Genomic DNA, 18,035 nt, shown 5'->3' with positions numbered 1-18,035 from the left:
GCAAGTTCTCTAGAAGATGTTGCAGTGAGCAACACAGCCTTGCATTGCAAGTCACACTATAAGCCAAACCACAGCTTTGTGTGAACGTGAGGATGTGGAGTCCTGGGGAGATCTCTGCCACTTTGCTCCTCTCCAGTCATTTTGCAGCTGAGCCACCCAATCTCTGGACTATCCATGAGGCGCAACCAAGGTTTGTTCCTGGTTTTCAACCCATAGTTTGTTTGGGAGAGCTAAACGGTGAGTTTGGGATAGTGTGAATCCACCGCTGTGCCCTCGACATGCCATGCCTTATCATAGAATCATAGAGTTGGAATAGACCACAAGGGCCATCGAGTCCAACCCCCTGCCAAGCAGGAAACACCATCAGAGCACTCCTGACATATGGTTGTCAAGCCTCTGCTTAAAGACCTCCAAAGACGGAGACTCCACCACACTCCTTGGCAGCAAATTCCACTGTCGAACAGCTCTTACTGTCAGGAAGTTCTTCCTAATGTTTAGGTGGAATCTTCTTTCTTGTAGTTTGGATCCATTGCTCCATGTCCACTTCTCTGGAGCAGCAGAAAACAACCTTTCTCCCTCCTCTATGTGACATCCTTTTATATATTTGAACATGGCTATCATATCACCCCTTAACCTCCTCTTCTCCAGGCTAAACATGCCCAGCCTTGATGGTGTATGAATCAGAACAGCCCTCCTCTTCAAAAGAGATGTATAAAAGCTGCACATTTATGAGTGATGTGTTGTCGCTGCCTGCATCTCTGCCCCCCCCCGCCCATGTTGCTTTATAATGCATTATGAATTTTCCTCCTCTCAATCCCTACCCCATGGAGTAGCAGCCAGTGAAGTGGATCAGCCGTAGCTGGGAAACTTTCAGTGGAACGGCAACACATCACATGCCTTGCATTATTAAATGTTACAGGGTGAGCAGAGGAGCAGACATAGCAGCTGAAACACCTAGTTCCATCCTAACATATTCCTGCTTTCTATATTCAACTTGTCATAAGCATTAGACATAATGCATGTGATTACAGAAATAATGTATGTGATAAGCATTGCAGAAAGAATGTCTGTAATGTTATTACTGTGGGGAATTTGTAGTCAAAGTAAACGAGCAGACATAGGGATAGTTAGTGCATGAAGGGGTTAAAGACCACAAAGTTGTAATGCTAGACTCAGTTAGGTCACACTCCCTCATCTCCAATGAGGGAGGAAATAAATATTCTCTCATCACTCTTCTTCACACCATGTAACTGACCAGGAAGAAAGTGTCTGAGCTTGCCTGCTTGAAACCATCTTTTGGTACAAGGGAATTCTACCTGTGTTCTCCTTGCTGCTGCATGGAATAACACATGAATCATACTTTAGGATTTTGTAAGTAAAGCTTTGAAGAGTGTGGTTTGTTCATTGCAAGAGGAGCAGAAATGGGGAAAGCACTGTAAGCAAATTAAACAGAATATATAAAAGGGTCTAACAGCCTGTTATACCCACACTATACTGTGGCTTGACCTTGTGACTGTTTTAAACTCTGGTGGGGTCTTTTTCCCACCGGAGAGTGTGTTATGCCCTGCATTTTGAATCCAGGAGTCCAGCTGGTTCTTTTATTAATTACTGACACGTGGGTCATAGATCTATTTCCCTCTGCGATTATTTGTTTGGTTAATATGGCACCCTTAGTGTCTGGCATTTTAGAGCGTACAAGAGGGCAGGTTCCTATCGCAAGGGGCTTACAGCCCAAACGTGTGCTTTGAACCCCTGAAATGTGGTACATAAATGGCGGTTATTCAAAGCATGAAACGCCCCCTCAGAAGCCATTTGAGGCCCTTTCTCCAAGAATGCAGAGTCTGAATCCTCTCTGGGCAGTTATTTTCCATCGCTTGAATTCAGGCAGCCTTCCCCCCCATGCTTAGCCGAAAGCTACCTGCCTCTCCCTTAAACTCATTACATCACTGAACAGGGTGAACATTTGCTCCCCATCTTCTTTCTAAAATTCTCTTAAATATTTAAATACCCCTTCTTAATCTTCTTTTCTCCAGGCAAGCCACACCAGGAGCTTTTGGCCCACCCTCATAAGACTTGCCTTCAGATCTTTTTTATCCTCTCCATAGCTCAATTCTTTCTTCTTTCCCCTGCAGCATCTATCTTCATCATGTCCAAAAACCAACTTCAGGCTCTCATTATATTTAGGACAGGATACATTCTGGAAAGCCTTTTTCCCCCCTTTTCAAAAGGATTTTATTTTCCACGTTGCACTAATTCTAGTACCGTGCGCCAGTGTGAGTTGCTGTGCCTGCATGTGCATTGGAGGGGGCAAGGGATGGGAAGGAACACTGTGTGTGTGTGTGTGTGTGTGTGTGTGTGTGTGTGAGAGAGAGAGAGAGAGAGAGAGAGAGAGAGAGAGAGAGAGAGAGAGAGGAGCCCCAGCTGCAGGGGATAGTCCATTATTGCTGTTAAAAAATCATGAGAGATTTGTGCTTCTTCATTGAGAGGGGGGAACACACAACCTTGGGGAAGGGGGGGAAAGCTAAGGGAATGACTCATCTCTCACATGTGCAGAACTGTACATATGCAAGGGAGTCCTTGCCCTGCTAGCCTCTGCCACCCCCCTAGTGACACATACAGCTGGGGGTATAAGCAGAGAGCTGTGTGTGCCCATGTAATGAAGTGCCCTAAATGAACGAGCCCTATATAAAAAGGTGACTCGTGGATGTGGGGGGGGGGTGGCATTTCACAAAATGGAAGTTCAGGGCTTTGCTGTTGACACTTTATTTTTGAAAGGGTACACAAGCACTTGCCAGTTTAAGTGGCATAGCAAGGGAAGTGCTTGCCTCTACAGGAGCAAAAGCGACATTTAAAATAAAAAAATTAAGAGCCCAGGCACAGGGGAGGGCTAGGGCAGTGTTATTCGCAATCAGTGACAACACAGGCACCACCTATAGCATTCACAGAGTCATATGCCACAAATTATTTACGTTGTGTTGAACACTATTGCGATCTTCGAAGCAAATTTGAAGCATGTTTCCACCGGCTTCAGAGAATTCTGGGGACTGTAGTTTGTTAAGGGTTGTTGGGGATTGTAGGTACAGTGCCCAGAATTATTTGGAGAGGAAAGTGTACAGTGGTACCTCGTGTTACAGACGCTTCAGGTTACAGACTCCGCTAACCCAGAAATATTACCTCGGGTTAAGAACTTTGCTTCAGGATGAGAAGAGAAATAGTGCTCTGGCGGCGCGGCGGCTGCAGGAGGCCCCATTGGCTAAAGTGGTGCTTCAGGTTAAGAACAGTTTCAGGTTAAGAACGGACCTCCGGAACGAATTAAGTACTTAACCCGAGGTACCACTGTACTTCAAATGTGCTTTAAAGGTGCAGTGTCAACCGTAATAAACACATCAACTGGGGCAAGAATCATATTGATGTACATGGCACTTTGTAGCTCAAGTGCTTGTGTGTGTGTGTGTGTGTGTGCGCACGCACACTACACACCACACAGCTTGCCACAAAGCACTTACAACTAATGGTCCACTTCCAGTCACATATTAGTATTGCCCCACCATCGCCAAATTGGGAAGCTCAGTCTGTAGAACATGAGACTCTTAACGTCTGGGCCACGGGTTCGAGCCCCATGTTGGGCAGAAAGTTCCTGCATTGCACGGGGCTGAACTAGATGGCCCTCGTGGTTCCTTTTCCAACTCTACAATTCTATGATTCCATTCCTGTCTGCGTCAAAAGATGCAGCCACCTTCCGCACAGGAATCTCCCTCTTTCGCTCTCTCCGGTATCAGTAAGTGGGAAGAGAAAAGGTTAGCAAGAAGAGCAAGGCAAACCTAAGAAAAGGACTGGGAGAAGGTGTGCTTACTCACACTTAGACTGGATGCATATGCACCTTACATTTAAAGCACATTTAACCCTCCCCCCCAAGAATCCTGGGAATTATAGCTTGTTCAGTGTGCTGGGAATTGTAGCTCCGTGAGGGATAAACTATATTCCCCAGGAGTCTTGCAGGTGTGTGCTTCAAAAATATGGTGTGTGTGCAGCTCTTATCTATGTTAAAGGGGGGATGAAGGCTGGATAGGGAGGGGCGGTTAGGAAAAATGTGAGCTTAGAGATGGAATTTAGAGGAAGGAATAAAACGTATTACCTTATGCTGGTTGTGATGAATTACTCTGCATCCATTTTCGATGGTTTAATAGTTTCTTCTCCACATATAGTGTAAAATTGAGGGGTGTTCTTTAGAAGAAATCTCACATTTAATTAAAATGTTGCTTTTAAGCCAGATTCACTTTTCTGATACCGTCTAGGGCAGCTGGGACACCTGTTATTAAAGCAGAAACCTCGCTCTGCCATTCTGTAATTGATTCTGCCAGAAGCTTCCAGCAAAACCCGAAGTTTTCTTGGCCACTTCCCTCAGTTCTACTTCCCCCTCACACATTTGGCGGCTAGGCCTTGAATCGTCATCTAACAGCAGTTCTTCAAGACCTTATTCTCACGATTCATGTTCGCTGTGGCATCAAAACCTGGCTTGCCTCCTCCACGGATGTTTTGAAACACCTCACAACCTGCCTCAAACACAAAGCTTTTTCAACCATTTCCAGCTATGACTGATTGTTTAATAATCAGATGGTGTGCATGAGGTTGCACACTACCTAGCTCACATTTTCTTTTCCAACATCTTTTATCACCCTGCTAAGTAAACCCAGTATTGTTTGCCACACATTGTCTTCTACCCTAATAGCAGAGAATCCCCTCACCTCACAACCTTTCCCAAGTGCAATATACTAGACTGCTGTTCCTTGCGGTTGCTGATCCCAATCCTTCTCTGTTTGGTGCTTCTGTCACAGAGGCTTAGCTCACCAAAAACAGCAGATCGTGGAAGTGACCTCAAACGTCATCTAGCCCAACCCATCTATCCATGGTTACAGCATTCTTTTTGCAACCCCACCACTTCACAAGCAAGTGGCTGCATTGCTTCAGGCTTCAGGTGGGAGATCACTCTTTCTCAACAGGTAAATCAGGTGGTCAGGTAAAGGTAAAGGGACCCCTGACCATTAGGTCCAGTCGTGACCGACTCTGGGGTTGCGGCGCTCATCTCGCTTTACTGGCCGTGGGAGCCGGCGTACATCTTCCAGGTCATGTGGCCAGCATGACTAAGCCGCTTCTGGCGAACCAGAGCAGCGCACGGAAATGCTGTTTACCTTCCCGCCAGAGTGGTACCTATTTATCTACTTGCACTTTGACGTGCTTTCAAACTGCTAGGTGGGCAGGAGCTGGGACCCAACAACGAGAGCCTCACGTATTGTCAAAAAAGTGGGCGTGCACTACCAAAAGAAAAGAGGGGAGAACATTAAGAAAAACACGTGGTTTAAAAAAAATATACAGGAGCAAATTCAGAAATTGCTGCGATTACAATAGAAATGCAATACATCTCACCAAAGTGGGGAAGACATCAGGGGACTTGTGTGCCTGCTAAATCTGATGTCCACGTACTCATGACTGTTGAGGGGCAACTTCAAGGCTTCTTGCTCTCCCTTTTTATGTTTCTTATCTTTAAGCCAGACTTGGACTGGGCAGTTGTCAAATAGAGGACACCTTCAAAGAGAGAACTGACTTCTGAGAGCCTTTCAAAACAGAGGAGTGTCCTTTGTAAAGCAGGACACATTGGCACCCTATAGGTAGGCAAGCAGATAGATATTTGTTCCCTCTCTCTTTCTCTTCCAAATGAGTGTCAGGTGGTGGAGTGAGCAGAAAGCAGTAACTCTCAGAAGGAAGGAGCACAAACCTCATGGTTAATGCATTGTAGGGACATTTATATGCCATTTCTTGCTAAATATTTAAACACTTCACATACATTATCACGTTGTAACCACTGCAATTCCTGAAGTTTATTTTCAATTGATGCCACCCTATGACCCGGTTCACATGCAACGCTAAGCCAAACCATGGCTGTGTGTGAATGAGCAATCGTGCAAGCTTCTGGAGGGAAGATGGTGGCTGCTATGTTCCTGCTCTGATCTCACCGTTGTCGCAATATTGTGAGCTAAGCCACAGCTTGGCTTAGCATTATGTCTGAAAACTGATGTTTTATCTCCCCTAGTCAGGGAAACCAAAAGTAGTGAGCCACTGAACAAACCTTGGCTACAGGTTGTGGTTTGCCTGGAGTGAGATAAACCACAGACCTCGGTTTAGACGTAACGCCAAGCCAAACCATGGCTTAGCTCACAGCAGTGCGACACCAGCAGGACTGGAGGAGAAGCAAAGTTATGGTTTGGCTTAGTGTTACATGTGAAGTGAGCCTATAACTGACTTCAGCTTTTCTTTTCAGTCTACAGCAAACTTGCGCTCTAGCTAGGCCTACTCATAGGGCCGGCCCACTCATGAGGCAAGGTGAGACAACTGCCTCAGGCAGCAAGATCCACCAAGGCAGTAAATCCCAGTGTTGATCTTTCTTCCCCCTGCTTTCCCCCTGATGATCTTCCCTCACCATTTCTTCCCTGGTGGGAAGAGAGGTGCCATTCTAAGGTCTGTCTCAAGTGCAACCATGTCTTGAGCAAGCCCTGGCATTTCATATCTCTTTTTCTTTTAAAATTCCAAACTATTTATTTAAATGTCAAGCTGGCACGTGCCTCTTCTTCTTCTTTTACTTTCCTTTGGAAAATTTCAAGGCTGCCATTGCCAATTAACTCTAAGCCATGCTTTTGGTACTACAGTTGGACCTCCCTCTCTTTCACTGGCTCCTTGTGTCTCATTGCCCCTAAATAATTTGAATGCATATAGTATCCGCTGTAGTTTGTCAGTTTTTATGGCTCAGAAGTTCTCCTTTATGTATGTTATTCATCTTTTCTCCACTAATAAGGTGGCCGAATGTCCTACTTTCCTGAGGACTTTTTTCTATTTCCAGTTTAAAGATTAATCGTCATTACAATCAGAGCAGGGCCTTGAAGTCGCACCTGGGCAGCAGACTAAGGCGGCTCATAGCAGGTCACCTATGCAGTTTTTTCCACTATGGGGAGCTGTAGTGCATCTCTATTTAAATTATAGAAAATTGTTTCTAAATTTACTTCTAGCCATATAAATTAGCAAGCAGCCTCATATCAGGTCACCTATGCAGTTTTTTCCACCATGGGGAGCTGTAGTGCATCTCTATTTAAATTATAGAAAATTGTTTCTAAATTTACTTCCAGCCATATAAATTAGCACATGCAAATTTTATGCAAATCGGTGCCCTCTTTTTTAGTGATGCATAACTGACCACCCTGCTTGCTAAGCGCATTTCCCTCTACTGACCTAAGGAAATTGGTTTTCCCCTTACTTCAAGATCCTAAGTTCTACACCATTAAATTGGATATAAACTGTACACACATTTTCCCATCACCCTTTTCTGGTCCTTGCTAAACATGCTCGCTTTCTTCATTTTCCCTGCATTTTTCTTGCACAACACCTCCCTGATCCTCTTTGCTGCTCTCCTGTGAACTTTGTGTGGTTTGTTGATGTATTTTAAAAGGTAGAGCACCAAACTGGATGTTTCTCCCTACTCAGATCTATGTGTAGTGTTAAAATTCCTACTTATACCATTTAAAAATGTGTTAGTCTTTGAGGTGTTACAGGACTCTTTGTTGTTTCCATAAAATGTGTGCATCTTTTAATATTTTCCCCCCTTTGCAAAATTTATTCTACATCTCCTAATCATCGTGGGGAAGGGCAAAGAGGTCTGGGGAGTTAATTGAAATCAAATTCCAATGACCCTTAGAAATTTCATTCAGCCATCTTTATGGGCACCTGATATTTCCTTCATCGTTTCGTGCACACTTGCAGCCTTGTCTTCATAGCCATAAGGAACCTGAGGTCTGTGCAGAATATCACAGTCTCATGCAGAACTGTTAAATGCACACAGCCAATCTCTGGTAAAGTGGCGCTGTCCCCTTTCTAAAAAACAAACAGGTGACCACAATATTGATGAAAATATTGAAGATGGCCTAGGGCAATCGCTGCCACAAGCTTCACTCACTGCTTCATCTTCCCACGTTACCAGTGAGTCAACTGTTCTTTACAGGTTATGAGCTATCAGCCAACTGCCTAGATTTATCGAGCTTTGTAATATCATGTGAAACTACCTGAAAGGCTTTTTAAAGGTGCTCATTAAATCCATAGTGAGCTACATGCTTAACACAGGCAGTCATCCCAAAGCCTACCTTAGTTACCAACATGTCATAGCTCCCTGTGCCACAGATGCTACTGCACTAAGAGGTACCAATGTGATGATATAACCACCTCTGACTAGGATTCTTCAGAAGCAGAGAGAAACACTTCACCGAAGCATGAGACCTAGATTTATGGCTCTCACAGCACAGCAAGAACGAGCAAGAACTGGAGAGTCTTAAAGTGCTTCTAAACTAGCAGTTTTTGGTCTCAACTAGCAACCATGTTCTGCCCACACTATTGGGTGTGATATACAAGCCCATGGACAAGTGGCAATACATCTAAGCCATTTTAGCAGCAGCATGTTTATTTTTAAATCAATTTTAAATTTTGCACTCAAGCAGCCTTTCATTTATATGCTGCTGCATAAATATTTTAAAAATGTTTACTTAAAATATAGACTAAAAAGTATTTTGAGTGCAACTTAAATGATTTATTTATTTTTTAAACCAACTCTCTAAAATGGTGCTGAATGGAAAGCCAACATGCTTATTTTTTTATTAAAAAGTCTACATTTGTGCTAAAATGGTTTTTCTTTTAAGCACCATTTTTTTAAAAATGTAAGCAAAAAAAATGCTTATGTGCAAATAGAAAGAGTATAAAAAAGTAAATCCACTGCTAAATGGAGCTAACCATGTGCTATACTTTCTTTCTTTGACCTTTAAAAAGAGATGGGAGACTTAGGGTGGTGTTGGAAAACAGCAGTTCCATTATGATGTCATATAAAGGTAAAGGGACCCCTGACCATTAGGTCCGGTTGTGGCCGACTCTGGGGTTGCAGCGCTCATCTCGCTTTATTGGCCAAGGGAGCCGGTGTACAGCTTCCGGGTCATGTGGCCAGCATGACTAAGCCGCTTCTGGCGAACCAGAGCAGCGCACGGAAATGCCGTTTACCTTCCCGCCGGAGTGGTACCTATTTATCTACTTGCACTTTGATGTGCTTTTAAACTGCTAGGTTAGCATGAGCAGGGACTGAGCAACAGGAGCTCACTCCGTCAAGGGGATTGGAACCGCCGGCCTTCTGATCAGCAAGTCTTAGGCTCTGTGGTTTAGACCACAGCACCACCCGCGTCCCTATGATGTCATAAAGATGCCTCATAAAAAGTGAGTGAGCGAAGTGTGGCAATTCCACAGTAAGTAGCTAGTGTTGAACCAATCAATGAACCTGACGTGTCCAGAGTCCAATGTCTCCTTACAACAACACCCTTGTTTGAAGCCTTTAAAATGAGGTGTGGATGTGAATTTGAGGCTTACTCCTGTCCTTTCCCTTTCCTTATTAAAGATAAAACAAAACAGTAGTGACACAATGTCAAGGACAGTATGTGGAAAGCCTAAATGACTGTTTCAAATCAAACTGAGAAAGATCTGCCTAGGGATAGTGGAGATCAGATAAGAAACTCGCATTTCCCTTTCTAAATCCTCCCATTGAGACTTTTGAAGTATGGTTGTGAACCAGGTGTGTTTGCTCCAACCCACAATCACTTCTAAACTTACCCTCCCATTCCATCACTTGCTCCAGCTTCAACCCTCACCAAGCTATTAGCTGACTGAAAATTCAGCAATGGTTGGGTTTCGATACTTTGTAATAAAGAATAAAATTGCAATGTTTTATTAACACTTGTGTTTGGTGAAAACAAACAAGTTTTCATGGAAGTGAAACTTTTTTGATAGACCTTTTGCAAGGAAAAAAATTGCACTAATCAATGCTTTCTTACTATGGGGATACAATTTTAATACTTGATTGCAACTTGTATTCTGCTGATCTGGAATGTTTCAGAAATAAAGAAATCTATTTCAGCAAAAAACAACACAGAGCTGTCCATCCCACTGCTACATGTGTCTGTCTGTTGGAGTGATTGGACAGTGACTATTATCTTAGAATGAGCCTAACCCATCTCCTCTCTCCCATTTCTCCCTACTCTCCTGTCTGACAACAGAGCCACCAGCAGTGCTACAGCAAGAACTCACTTAATGGAGGTAGCATTAGGTACCCATGACAGCCAACATTCCTCCAGGAATCTGTCCAGTCCTTTGGGTTGTTTTTATGCCACCTAACATTGTGGCTTCTCCACATCTTGAGACAATTAATTTCATGAGTTCATCACGAACTCTTCAAAAAATAACTGTAGGAAATTTAACAGAAGGCTGTGAGAATTGTGTGAGTGTGCACGCACGCACACACACAACCGAGAATCATGTCTTTCAGTCAGATGTTTAATTAATTAACACACTCTTGTTTAATTTTCCTCGCTTCGGTGGAGCAGTGAAATAAGATATGCTTGGTGCCTTTTTCGTTCCTGGATTAACCTTAGCTAGGACCTGTGAAGAGATGCAGACTGCACCTTTTTTACCTTGGTAGCAGAGTAAATGTTTGTCATATATATGAGGCCAACAGTTGAAAGTTACTTTAGCATAGTGGCTAAAGAGATTGAGATAGCAGTCAGACAGAACCTGGTTTGGATCTCTCCTCTGCCATGACCTCACTCAATGCCACTCCCTCAGCCTTCCTACATCTGCAATCTCAAGATAATAATATTGACCTATCATACAGGGAGGGACATGTGTGGCACTGTGGGTTAAACCACAGAGCCTAGGACTTGCCAATCAGAAGGTCGGTGGTTCGAATCCCCGCGACGGGGTGAGCTCCTATTGTGCAGTCCCTGCTCCTGCCAACCTAGCAGTTCGAAAGCACGTCAAAGTGCAAGTAGATAAATAGGTACCGCTCTGGCAGGAAGGTAAACGGCATTTCCATGCGCTGCTCTGGTTCGCCAGAAGCGGCTTAGTCCTGCTGGCCACATGACCCGGAAGCTGTACGCCAGCTCCCTCGGCCAATAAAGGGAGATGAGCGTCGCAAGCCCAGAGTGGGTCACGACTGGACCTAATGGTCAGGGGTCCCTTTACCTTTACCATACAGGCGTGTTGTAAAGATAAGGTAATCTGTGCAAAGCAATAAAAAAGTTCCATATAAATGCTAAGCATTATTGTTATTGAAAGTATTTCAAGGCTCCCAGAATTTCCAGTTAGTGATCCAAGACATGCCTGCATGCCTGCCTGGTTCAACAACATTACAAGGTAGCTGGACTGTCGATTAGAGTCGCTTCAAGGCAGCTCCTTGCATCCTCCCCATTTTCCAGAAATATTTCAAGAGGTAACTTGAAGCTTACAAGGGCTTTCATGAGATCATTTAGTAGCAAAAGGTATGCATGCATAAATCAACAGTTTACCTACTTATGCCAGAACACCCACCTTTGCTCAGTGCTTCAGATTAAAATAAGGAGCAATTGAGCAGTAACCCAATTCCTGTCATTTACTCATAGCTTCTAGCTGTTGGGAGATTTTAGAAACACCCCCAGCATTAGTTTGTATTCCCTGACTGTCTTGTCTAATAGCTACTGACATTTTTTTTTCCTCCGGGAATTTTTAAATCCTTTTTTTTAAAGAGTTTTTTATTTTCCGTTCTCGAAACGTTCTGTGGCAAATTTGATTCATGGATCAAACTGAGTATTTTGTTTAGACTCTTCTGCCTGCGTCTCTTCAGGTTCTCGGCTGTTTTTGCATTATTGAGCCCAGGTAAAATTAACAGCCGCTCCCCATCAACTTACTTCGCAGCATTGATGATTTTCTCGTGTGCTTCTGTTGCACCGTCTTCCTGTCATCCGGCTCAAGGAGCCTCAAGTCTATTATGGAAGCTGTTTCATCTCACTGATCATTTTAGCTGCCTTCCTCTGCCCCTGTCCTCCTTTGCTCTGCAACATCAGGTTGAGCTGTGGATGGAGGAAGATCAGCCCCGAACAGAGAAGTGCAAATACACCTTCGATCCACACGGTGACATTAAAATATGTGCTCTCTTTTTATTGAAATAGTTCTAATACGGACCCTCCCTCTCTCCCCTCCCTCCTTCCCCCTCAGCGTGTATTACTTTGCAATTTCCAACACTGAATTTCATCTGCCATTTTATTGCTAAAGTCACCCAGTTGTGTAATGACCTTCCAGAAGACAGCAATCTGCTCTGGACTTTAAAGCTTTGCCAGCTGTAAAATGTTTCCACCTCAGTATCCCTCCCTTCCTTTCTTGAGGTCACTGTTGAATATGTTTAACACCGCTTCTTTGATGCACAGATGCTTGCTCCCACTTTCCTATTTAGCCTTTCAGTGCGATGCTGACCCTGTCATCGTTCTAGTCCTCAGCACAGCACATCTCTCAACACAGGACAGAAAACGCATTTCGGTGCTTGAGGAAGAAAATCCAAATGGTGCCCCCATGGTGATTTAAAACAACAACAACCTAAGTACCTTAAAAAAAAATAGGGCTTATGCCAGAACAATATGCTGAAAAAATATGTTTTGAGTTTCCATCTTTTTTTAATAAAAAAAAAACCCCCAACAACAACTCATTACTGATTCACAAAAAGATCGTCCCTCTTATTCCAGGATGACTTTGTTTTCTTAAGAGCTTTTGATGAAGGGCTTTGTCAAACGCTTCTGAAAATCCAATTGCACTAAATCAACTGGGTCGCCCTGTTCTACATGCTGCCTGACATCTTCGGAGAATTCGGGTAGATCAGTGAGATGTCACTTTCCCTTATTAATCTCACAGTTGACTGTTCCCTGACATAACAATATTTATCTGAGTCTCGTATGCTTTCGCCTAGGCTCCCAGAATTTCTGTGCATTTTCTGTTTACAGTGAACAGAGGTTTTTTTCTCTCCAGCTCAGTCCTGTACATATCTATTCAGAAGTAAAACCCTGAGGCCCTACCATGAGGAAAGGTGTGGCTCCTGCCTCAAGGTGGCAGGTTTCTGCCACCATGATAGTAATGCAGACTGAAAGATAGATCTGAACCACAGGGCACAATCAGCCAGGAAATTCTCCTGTGCAAGACCCTCTGAATGAATAGGAGCTGCACAAGAGAACTCCATGTGCTCTGGCACACTTGGATTAATTTCAATGGATCGCATGCTGGAGAATGTCTGGACTGATTTTGCCATTAGTGTAGCCATTTGGATTTTTTTGCATCAGCTGCCAAGATATCTTAAGGAAGACCCTAGTTACTCTAAGCTCAGCCAGAAATCTATACAGAGAAATTTTCACTGGTCTCTCCTGGCTTTCAGATGCATGCAAGGATGTTCAATAGTCATACAAATATAGCAATGTGGGCAGAAGGAAAACTGGCCCCAGAGCCTAGAGACTGTGGGTGGGATTCTGCACCATTGTTCTGAATCCCACACTGGCCTAGACTTGAGATGAATAGACTGCTACTCTTAATCAGTAGGAGTGGGAGTATCAAAAACCAACTGCTGGTGTGTGTGGCTGAAGATTTGCAGTGATGGATCCTGCTACGTTCTGGAGAAAGGAAAAGGGAATTCGGGGGGGAAAGACGCCTAACAGGGAGCATGATAGAGGTGAACATGATTATGAATGGCGTGGGAGTACATAGGGAACATTATTTCTTTCTCTCAGTGGCAGTGGATTTAGGACAGACCCAAAAAAAAGTAGCTCTTCACATAACACACAATAAATTAGCTTACAGAATTCGTTACCAGAACATGCAGAGACAGCTTCTAGCTTAGGGGCTAAAGAAATACTCAAATTCATGGAAGACAGGACTAGCCTAGTCAAGCTAAAGAGACCCTCCATGGCTGGGTACAGTCTACCTCCAGTTGCTAGACGCTGCACAGCTGCATTACATTGTGCCTCACGGTGAGCCTCCCCAGCTACTTTTGGGGACCATGCTGGGCTCGAGGGACCCTTGGCCTGAACCGAACAGGCATTTCTTATGTTCGTCTACAGATCTGACACTCTATAGAGGTGGAAAAACTGGGACTAAGAATACGAATGCTGGTGCTGTCCCAAAGTGTGAGTCCCTGCTGTGCTCCAAAGCTGGGCTGTGACTTCACGTTGATGGTGGCTAATGCACTGTTTACAGCAATCCTCCAGCCTTTGCTCGCTGAGGTTGTGAAGCAAAATCTGGAGCTATCTCACCCTATGATGGTGTTGCTTCTGCTGAAGGCAAGAAGCTGGGGAAGTGTTAGCCTCAAATCTTGCTGGGGAAAACAGTTCGATGTTCAACAGCTGACAAAGCGAACCTCACTACCACCTACCTGTGGATCAGATGGCCTGGAATCCTAACGTGCCTACGGATGTCAGCAAGCTTTGTTCTTCCACCTCTTGCAACAGCAAAAAGCACAGTCCAGCGCGCGCGCACTTGGGAGAATAAGTGCCATTGAACTGAGCGGGTTGCGTAAACATGCCTAGGGTGGCACTGCAAATGCTGGGAGCCAAATGCATTTTCCTGTGTTTGGGAAGGGGCTGTCCAAGCACAGCAATGAGGCCCCTCCCAGAGGGGCTGAATTCCCCCCATGGGCATCCACAAGCAGTCTGGAAGATTTCCTCGCATTGTGTTGCTGTGTGTGACGCATTCATTGCTGCCCTGGCTCTGGACTTTTTGCAGGACACCCACCCTGGCCGGTGCACAAGAGGGGCTCAAGTTATCACACTCCTCCCTCCCTGACATTCCTCCCTGCCTTGCTTGGTCACAGTTGTTCTTTGGGCACAACAGGTCTGGGTGCATCATGCATGTCAAGAGCTGCGGGGAGCTGGAGCCAGACTTGCTCATGGAGCTGGGGCAAGGCTGCTGGATAGGACCAGATGAGGCTGCCAAGTACAAACCCAGAAGGAGCTTGTTTTCCTTCATCAAAGGAAGCATCCTTGATCTGTCTCTCTCACAGACACACACACAGACACACACACAGAGCACACTGCACTGAACAGAACATCCCTCCTTGGTCCACCAAGCTCCACAGACCAGGCGCCCCAGGGCTCTCCAGATCTCTCTCTCTACACGCAGGAAAGCCACGAAGTCCACGAAGCAACCCCACAAAAACACATTTGCTTTTTCACATTGTGGAACCCACCGAGGGGGGGGGGATCTCTCCCTCAGACCCCACAGAAACCCCTTTATCTCACATCTTCAAAACCACCACCCTTTCTTACTTCCAACAGGAAAACAGAGAATTCCCCCGCCCCCACGGAAAACAAAACCGGGACTCGAGTGGACCCCGTTCCCCCACCGAGCAGCCCCTCGCCTCCCCTCGACGCACTGGAGCCCCGCGGAAGGCGGGCAGCTCCGGACCCGACAGGAGCGTCCCGCAGCCGCCCCGTTTGGGAAACGTTGACCTAAGAGGGGCGGCAGCCCGAGCAGCACGCCCCGCCGCCGCCCCATCCGCAGCCCTCTCTCCGTGGGGAAGCGAAGGCGCGACGGCGGAGGAGAGCCGGAGCCGAGAGCCCCCGCTCCGTCCCCGCCGGGCAGCGCGCCCGGGAGCCAGCCCGCCCGCCACTCACCTTCCCAGCGGCGGCGAGGGGGGACGCCGCCGGGCTTGGGGGAGCCCGCGTGCCGCCGTCGCTTCCCATCTCCGGGCTCGGCGAGGCTACAGCGCGGACTGCGCGCCAGCCTCTTCTGGCGAGGCTGTCTTGTCCGCCCGTCCGCCCGTCTGTCTCGCTCGCTCCGGCTCTCCTCCGGTTAACCCTCGGGCTGCCGGCGGGCTGGACCCCCGCCTGCTCGGCGCGCCACCAGAGGCCGCCCCCTCGAGCGGGAGGACGGGCGCGCGGGGCGGGCGCCTCTTCGCGCAGCCGGCGAGGGAATGAACGGGCAGGAGGGCGCCAGGGAGGGAAGGAAGGAAGGGGTCCTCTCGGGGAGGGGCTACCGGAGCTGGGGGGGAGAGGAGGCAGCCCCGAGCGTGCTCCAAAGCCCTCTGGAAGGAGACGGAGGGGCAGCTGATCGTGCCACCTGCGCCCCGTCTGCAGCTGGGGCAGCAGCCTCTCCCACAGCCCCGGGGGCGCCCCAGAGCGCAAGGGTTTTCTTTATCAGAGTGCCTCTGGGCATGTGCAGAGTGTTCCCAAGCAAGATGAGAGGTCCGCCTCCCGCTTTGGGGAGGAGCGCGAAGGGTTCCGTCCAGGGCAAAGGGGGCGGGGAGGGGATGTGTGGGGCTCCCCCCACCTGGCAGCCTCGGGACCTCTTGCCGTGGCGCAAGGAGCCGTGTCTCTCGTGTGCGCTCTGCTCCTCATTTTCCCCCCTTCACACGACCTGCTGCCCCGGCAGACATTGCTTCTGCTCCCCCCCAGCGTCCCCCCCTCTCTCCCCCCCCAGCCCAGCCCGCGTTGCTAGGGAGCGAGGCGTCTCCAAGGGCCCTGCCGGGCGCAGCACCTGTGGCTGAAGCGGCCTCTGCGCGCACTTGGCGCTCCAGCCAAGCCTGCCCGCAGGGAGGGTCGAAAGAGCGAGGGGATCCGGCGCGCCGCCGCCCCTGAAGAGACGGAGGAGAGCCGAGGGGCGGGTGGGGGCAGCGAGGAGAGCCCGCTCGGCCTGCCTGCCCTCCACCATCCCTTGGCGCTCTCCTCCTCCCCGGCGGCTGCTGCTGCTGCCGGGCTGGGCTCTCCATGGCTGCTCCCGTTGCTCCCTCCGCAGCTCGGTCCCGCTGCTGTGGCGCTTCTTCCACACCACGAAGCCGCCTCGCTCCTCCTTCCCTCCGCCGCCGCCGCCGCCACTCCCGCTGCTAGCGACCCTCTCTCGCGCCGCCGTCCTCGTCTCCTCCCTGGCATCGGGGGTGCTTTTCCCCAGGGGACCCCCCCTCTCCATCTTCGCCTTCTTCACCCCCCCCCCTTAAAAAGGCGAGCCTCCTGCGGTTCCTTGCTTCTCTTTTGAAGCCTTCCGAGTGGGGGAGGGTGCAAGAGGGACGGAGCGTGGCTAGAAGTCTGAATGCACCGAGCGCGCACTCGCGTGTCTGGCCAGGGAGGAGGTTTTTGGGTCCCGTCTCCGCCATAAGATTACCGTGCATATGTATTCGCCATGAGATGGAATTCAAGGCTCCCTCGGTCACACACCTCTGGGGCTCGGGGGAGTCTCTGGACCACTTTAAGATCTGCCCCCCCACCCACCCGACAAGGAAGCTGTCAGATGAAACATTGAAACTCTAAGGCTGTTCACACGTCGCGCTGCACACGCGTTCAAAGGGTCTGCGCACGTGTGAAGGAGGTGCGTTCCAAAGCCAGCGCCTGGACTAAGCTCGGAATGGTAGGGAGTAGATGGGGAGTGCTGCTGCACACGTGTTGACTGCAGGCAGGTACGATCGTGTGAGGGATGTTCTTGTGAATGTTCCAAGCGCGCATGGGCAGTATCGCTTGCATCGCAAGCCCTGCAAAAGTTCCTCTCGTTCGTCGCTGCTCAACAGGGAGCTGCTGCAGCCAGCCACTATTCCCTGGATGCCTGTAGCTATATTTATGCATTAGTTGTATGCAGAGCCTTGCTGTACTGAAGAAGGAACAAGGGCCGTGCATTTACCCACCTCACCAGTTGCCCCTCCTTCTGCAACGGCCCGATGCGTCTGCCTGCAGTTAACCTCGGTGTCCTGAGCGCCCAAGCAGGTGCTCCCACCTTGGGATTTCACTGCAGACAGCCAGGCTCTCCGATGCAGTTGCTGCAGAAAAGAGTAGCAATGTCAGGGCAGAGCTAAAAGCACAGCCCTGCTCCTCCATCTACAGGATGAGCAATGCATCCATGGCATTGCTTCCATGGGCATCCACGGAATTGCGAATGGCTGCAGCTCCCTCTGTTGTCTTTGTCCATGGAGTTTTCTAGGCAGGGATACTGGAGTGGCTTGCCGGTTGCTGCTCTGGGTAGATCCAGTGGCGTAGCGTGGGGGGTGCAGGGGGGGCCGACCGCACCGGGCGCAACATCTGGGGTTAGGGCAAATCCACAGGTTAGGGGGCGCAAATCCACGGGTTAGGGGGCGCAAATTACTTGCCTTGCCCCGGGTGCTGACAACCCACGCTACGCCACTGGGTAGATCACGT

The 18,035-nt window shown here is 48.0% G+C and overlaps 1 protein-coding gene across 3 annotated transcripts in view; it reads right to left on the bottom strand.

The window, feature by feature from the left end:
- The window catches only part of PIANP (PILR alpha associated neural protein), a 35,725-nt gene extending 18,693 nt beyond the window's left edge, over nucleotides 1–17,032 (bottom strand). The window contains exon 1 of one of the 3 annotated variants that reach the window (XM_077921728.1): nucleotides 17,014–17,032. The gene's annotated coding sequence lies outside the window, so the exon portion shown is untranslated. Of the gene's footprint in view, nucleotides 1–14,290; nucleotides 14,458–15,530; nucleotides 16,164–17,013 lie in introns of those variants that run through there. The other 2 variants (XM_028712160.2, XM_028712161.2) reach the window with 2 other exon arrangements.
- Nucleotides 17,033–18,035: the final 1,003 nt, after the last annotated feature.

This window comes from Podarcis muralis, chromosome 17 (genome assembly GCF_964188315.1).
Source record: "Podarcis muralis chromosome 17, rPodMur119.hap1.1, whole genome shotgun sequence".
NCBI lineage: Eukaryota > Metazoa > Chordata > Lepidosauria > Squamata > Lacertidae > Podarcis > Podarcis muralis.
Note: the sequence above shows the minus strand (reverse complement) of the source record. Positions and strands in the feature narration are given on the sequence as shown.